This window comes from Cucumis sativus, unplaced genomic scaffold, assembly GCF_000004075.3.
Source record: "Cucumis sativus cultivar 9930 unplaced genomic scaffold, Cucumber_9930_V3 scaffold117, whole genome shotgun sequence".
NCBI lineage: Eukaryota > Viridiplantae > Streptophyta > Magnoliopsida > Cucurbitales > Cucurbitaceae > Cucumis > Cucumis sativus.
In genome coordinates this window covers 91,476-98,001 of record NW_022279523.1, presented here as the reverse complement: position 1 = coordinate 98,001, position 6,526 = coordinate 91,476, and the positions used below count along the sequence as shown (strand labels likewise).

Genomic DNA, 6,526 nt, shown 5'->3' with positions numbered 1-6,526 from the left:
AAGGCTTCCTCGTAGACTTCTTCTCCACGAAACACTTGGTTCTTCTCGCGAAGACCACCCAAAACTCCTAGTCTAACACTCAAAACTTTCATTTCTTAACTTACGCAAAGACTTTTTCGCTTCTTATCTGTAACGACCCAACTTTTTACCTAAGTCGAGGTCATTAACTTTTGACAAAAGACCTTGGTTAATTAAAATTTAAAACCTCAAAAGAACAAAATTTATTTTGTTTGTTTGGGCCCCAGTTTTAAATTACTAAAATTCACATGAAAATTTAAAACTAAAAAGTTTCAAATCTTTGAATACTTTAAAACTTCAAAATTTTCTAAACAGTCTCACGTTCGAATACAAATAATACTATAAATCACTAAGCGGAAGCAAAATTTTAAAGTGTCCCCTGTGGCGGTCACGCTTCGCTTTGCTGCCTTTATTACCTTTGCCTGAAAAATTAAACATAAGGAGGGTGAGTATAAAAATACCCAGTAAGAGACCCTCTACTGGTCCCGTCAGGGGAAAATAAATTGTTAACATTCTATTGGGACACCCTGTACAGTCGCAGTCTTGTGATCCCGTAGGATGCACATTTCAGTCTAACGCCCCGAGGGACGTACATTTCAGTCTAGTGTTCTGCAGAAACACATATCAGTCTAATGCTCCCGAAGGTCGCATAAAAATTGGTGATCCCGTAGGACACCTACAAGGCATACATCCCAATAAAACTAACAATTTTTCCCCTCAATCCATTCTAACCATCTTTACGGTAATTTATGACATCTTTCAGTTACTTCAAAATATAAAGTTCTTTCACTCAACATTCTAACAGTCAACCTATCTCACTTAAGTTCGAAGGTCGTTGATAACATTTTAATACATCTGTCAAGTAAACAACAAAGTCACAACACCCCTCATTTTTACCAGCGCAAACCACAGTTCAGTATAATCCACATTCAACCGAAACAAATTCACTAGTTCACATCCAAATCTTTATACAGCACAATCTATTAATATCATCATGTACACATAAGCATAATTTCAGTCATTCACATGTATACTTTCGGCAATCCACATCAATTCACACATCAATGTATTTATATATATGTTTCCAGTCAAATACAACATACACTAAACATTTAGTCTGCAACCAAACGTGTACATCTTAATCATCATCCATACAGTCCAACACAACTCAAAAACTTTAGGTGAGTCCAGTAGAAAGTCCCTTACCTCAAAGTTAGGGAAGCTCCCTTAATCAACTATCGTCCACGAAACAATCCAAATAAGGGCAAACCGAAATCAAAATTCACAAATTGGTTGTGAATTTAAGTGATCCAAGGTTACCTTTCACACCTTCAAGAATAATTTATCAAATTAGTCAATTAACCCATCCGTAACGTTTGAACACCTTGAAAACATCACAACCCATACTTAAATTGTTTTGAAAACGACTACAATTTCATAACTTCAATCTTACCAACAATACTTCGACGGATCTCAGTAAAAATAGGGGCAGCGGCAATCGATTCTAAACAAAAACCATCGTGCAAACAGATTAGAGTGTACGTCGGTTTGTGAATCGCGGTTAGAAGAAAAAACACGTTGCTGGAAGAAGAGGAAACGCGCGGCTAGAAGGAGGCGTGCGCGCTGCCTCAAAATCGATCGACGATCTGACGCGGCGACTGGGCTTCACGAACGGAGAAGAAGAGAGGAAAGGAATGGACGACGGCTGGACTTGGCTTCGACGGAGACAGAGGTCACGCGGCGGGGCTGGGCAGAGGGTCACGTGGCGGTGGGCGGAGGCCATGGATCTGAACGGCAAGGGAAGGGAGAAGATGATGGTCGGCTGGGTTAGGGTACAGGAAAGAGAAGAAGAAAAAGATGGAGAGAGGGGTGTCGCACGCGTGAGAGAGGGGAGAGAGGAAAAAGATATTTTAATTTCTTTTTCTTTTCCTTTTTTTTTATGCTAATTAATAATAATAATAATAATATATTATTATTATGAAAGACTTTTCCAACACTTTTTTTTTTTAAGACAAAACAACAAAATGACGTCGAACAAAAATTAAGAGTAAAAATATCGAATGGTCCGATTAAATTAATTACCTTAGAGTTCGGGGTGTTACATTATCGCACAACTTCTTTCGCGAACTACCCACTTATCGCAAAAAAGTATACTTAACCGTAAAAGATCTTATCACTTAATCTTTCCATGGATTTATTTGAACACCAACTTCTTAATTCTTAGCCGAATTTTACTTCCTTACTCAAATTAGAAATGGGTCGCACAACTTCCTTCGCGAACTACCCACTGAATCGCAATAACGTATACTTAACCATAAATTTTTTTATCGCTTAATCCTTTTCGTTGATTTATTCAAACGCCAAATTCTTAATACCTAGCCAAATTTTACTTCATTACTCAAATTAGAAATGGGTCTCACATTTAGAGCCTATCGCTTCTTTAAGATACATGATCTTACCGATTCAGAGAAATTAACCACAGGCGTTATTAGTTTTGATGATCTGGCATTGGATTGGTACCAAGCACAAGAAGAGTTGGAAGTTTTTAAGAATTGGGCTGACCTGAAAGAACGAATGCTTGTACAGTTTCGATCAATTCGAGAAGGAACTTTGGTTGGAAGATTTTTCTCAATCAAACAGAAAATGAATGTAGAAGAATACCGCAACCGATTTGATCGATATTTAGCTCTGGTAGCATTTCTTCAAACGGTAGTGTTAGAGGAGACTTTGATGATTGGGCTTAGCCCATGAATAAAAATGGAAGTGGAAACCGTGGAACCGATTGGGTTGGCCCAGATGATGAAATTTGCGTTGAAGATTGAGAATAAGGAACTAGTGAGAAAAGAGTGTGGGTTGAGCAGTGCATTTCATGTAAAACTGCAACTCACCCTATCTATTGTGGAAAACAACAATACAATGATGACTAAGGAAGAAACCAGCAATGGAAAGTCTGCTGATGAGAGCTATCACCCTGAAAGGAGTTACTGATAGAACTAAGACATGCACAACAGAAAAAGAATCGAAATTCTACCCTAATTGGGCTTAGTTAACGAGACTAAACCAAAAAATAAGGTTTTTAGAATACTTACATTTGAAGCTGCGTTTTATTCGAACAACCACTAAGTTTGACTTAGTATCCTCTAGACTCATAATCGAGTTGTGGGACCCGTTGGATGAAAGAACCGGACGAGAGAAATAGATGAAAAAAAATGGGCGTGGTAAATTTTCTTTTTTTTTTAAGTAAATAAGAAAAAGAAATTCCATTTGGTGTGAAAGCCCAAATATAATAGCCAACCCATCAAATGAGTTCAAAGGCCCCATTTATAAGGATTTTTCATTCAAAATTGTATGTCCATGCAATACTAAAGTCCAACAACTCAAAGTCCACTTTCTCTAGCAAGGACTTGATAAAAAAAGAGAATATGAGTTAATAGGAAAATGAAAGGGAATTCCTTGGAAAGTTGGTTTGTGTGTCATTAAAAGTCAAGGTGGAAAACAAAGTACAACATATGGCTAAATGTGAGAGTAGGCGTGCAAGTATAATAAATACCTACCAAGATGTTTATTAATAACATGTGTTTGATACATAATTACAACACTTTGACCAAACAACCAATGCTTAACTATTTTCAAAACGTCTGGTCATCTCGCTGCAAATCCTTCAACCTTCTTCTCTACTTGGCCTAAACACCTCATCTTGGAAGATGAATTTTTGAAAGAATGTCTAAAAGACTAAGGTTTTATGAAATCCTTTTCGCAATACCTTTTCATAAACATCATTTCGCATAAACAACATCAAATAATTTTATCTCGCATAAACCTTTCTTTATCCTTAACATACTCATAACATAACAATTTCACATAAACACACATTAGTTAACATTCATTCCTTTCACCAAGGATTTTGAATCGTTCTCTACACTTTGATGTAGAACATCTCCCTTCTTGATGTTTCTTGAGTTTTATCCTAGAGGAGGGGTTTGAATTACCATTTTTATAGTTTAGGATTAGTTATTTGAATTACCAATTTTGTATCTTGAGTTAGTTATAACTAACTCAACTCCAAGTTAAACTAACTCAACCCCAAGTTAGTTTAACAACTCTTGTAATCTCCAGCCTATAAAAAAGCTTCTCATTTTCATTAATAAGACATAAAAAAAGAGGCATTATACATAAAGATTTCTAGCTTTGCAATTACTGCATCAATTGGTATCAGAGCGTGATCCTAGCTCACTCTTCCCTAAAAAAACTTGGATCCTACCACTCTTATCCATGGACGCGGAAGCCTCCTTCAACCAACGCTTGCAGTTGGTAGAACAAGCTATTGAAGAACTTCGAAAAGGGCAGTCGAATATACAGCAATCGTTAGTAGAATTAACAAACCTTTTTACCCGATTTCATGTCCAACCTTTAGAAGAAGCAATTCAGCCCCCAAGAAACCCAATTGCAGCAAACCAAGAAAGACAAGAAAAACCAATAAACCCTGTTGTAAACCAAGAACTACTAAGAAATCAACCTATTCACATCCACAATAATCGATTGTATGGAAACAACGTACTTGGAAATTTCTTAAACGATTCTGACTCTTCCGATGAAGACAACTTGCTGAACATTCATCAAGAACCTCAACAAAGGCTTGGACTTCGACCATACTTTCAAGAAGATCAAGAAATACGTATGAAAGTGGATCTCCCTACCTTCAATGGTCAAATGGACGTGGAGAAGTTTCTTGATTGGATCAAGAACGTAGAAAATTTTTTCGACTATGCCAATACACCCGAACACAAGAAGGTTCGATTAGTTGCTCTCAAACTTCAAGGTGGCGCAAGCGCTTGGTGGATCAATTACAAAACAATAGACGATTATTCGGTAAACAATCTAAAGATTAGCTGAATATCTTATAAAAAGATGTTGCCATAGGCTTAGTGGTGACAGGTGAGAAAGTAAGCTGTGTCTTTTATGACTCTTAAACGTTGAAGTCAATCAATGAGTTCCAAATGCAATATTGGAAGTTTTCTTAAATATTTTGATGCTTTTGCATGTTGTGAAAGAACTTGGTTAGATGTGAGAAAGGGGTTTATGAGATTAGTTACTTACTATTCCCTTTTTCACTGTCATTGCTACTCAGTAGATATGCTATGGGCTCGTGTTTCTGTAGAATATAATTCAGATGCTCTTTCTCTAGAATATAATTTATATGTTCTCTCTACAAATTTGAAGTAATTTCTACTGTTTTTGCTAATAATTTATATATTATAGAGTTAAATTTAACACAGTTAATCATCTTAAGCATTTGACTCTGGTGTTCTTAAGATATAAATTCAAATCCCTATAATTTTATCATCTTGATCTTTTCAATCGTCTCACATACCGTCTTCATTTCATAATCTTGCCTACTAGCTGCGTATCATCAATGAAATTACCATAGGAGTCCACATGTGGTAATTATGGATCTAGCACGATATACTGCGTATCATGTTGTTGGAGATCATTTTAAATGATTAACCAGTCTATTGGTGGTTTGAGTCTTTCCTTTTGAATCTATAGGTTGTTCAATGGTCTAATATTAACTATGTTTAGATTTATGGTAATTTTCATTCTTTTACAGCCTTAATAACCAAGGAAATGTGTGCTTTGATAATCTTTTCTTTCTCTTCAGCAGGTTGGTAATGTAGAAAGGATACATGTATACTATGCCCACGGACTAGATAGCCCAACCTTTGTTCGCCGGTGTTATTGGCTCCTAGATAAGTATGTTATGGTTGAAAGAAAATTGTTAAATTGCTTGCTACCAGTTGTTTCAGTGGGGTCTATCCCCATCATGCCACAAGCAAAGAAAAATGAAATTAGACAGTGGCAGTATATCGTGTTCTACTTATATAATTTATGACTTGCTTCTGCTTTTTGTTCAGGACCTTTGAACACATTGTCCTTGTTCATTACCGTGAAACACAAGAGGTTAGGTTCAGCACAATGCATCTGCAGTTACTGAAATATTATCTTGAGACAAACTTTTATCATTTGGACTACTACATCTATTTAAGATTTGCTGATTTTTCCTCCATGGTTGCAATATTAGAACTTCATCCAAAATAATGTTGTCATGTGTGTCTTTATGGTGATTCATGTGTTGAGAGTTCTCTTTCTTCTGCTATCCATAAATTTATGGAATGGAAAGGCAATGATCATGACACTATTTTTTGTCAGATAAACACTGGTTTCATATGCTTCAACTCTGTGGTGCTTCACAGCACACGGATAAAACTTCCAAACAATCTGCACCCAATATTACCATAATGCATTTGGACACTTCATTAACAACTTCTTACAATTAGCCTTTCTATATTGAAAATAATTCGTTATCTTAACTTCCTGTTGCTGCTAGTTTCAGAATTTTCCATCCACATCGTTGAACTCAAATTCTGGTTCTGTCTCTAACCCATCAACTCCGTGGCTTTTATCGGAGGAACTTGATTCCAAGGCTACTCATGTTTATTCTCTTGGTGAA

General features: G+C 36.3%; 2 long non-coding RNA genes across 2 annotated transcripts; one reads left to right on the top strand and one right to left on the bottom strand.

The window, feature by feature from the left end:
- Positions 1–969: 969 nt before the first annotated feature.
- LOC116405558 lies at positions 970–1,799 on the bottom strand. Its single transcript, XR_004218675.1, has 2 exons — positions 1,472–1,799; positions 970–1,347 (listed from the first exon to the last, which is right to left on the bottom strand). It is a non-coding gene; the product is annotated as an uncharacterized LOC116405558 (long non-coding RNA).
- Positions 1,800–4,981: 3,182 nt separating this feature from the next.
- On the top strand, positions 4,982–6,526 carry LOC116405560. Its single transcript, XR_004218677.1, has 3 exons — positions 4,982–5,769; positions 5,931–5,976; positions 6,404–6,526. It is a non-coding gene; the product is annotated as an uncharacterized LOC116405560 (long non-coding RNA).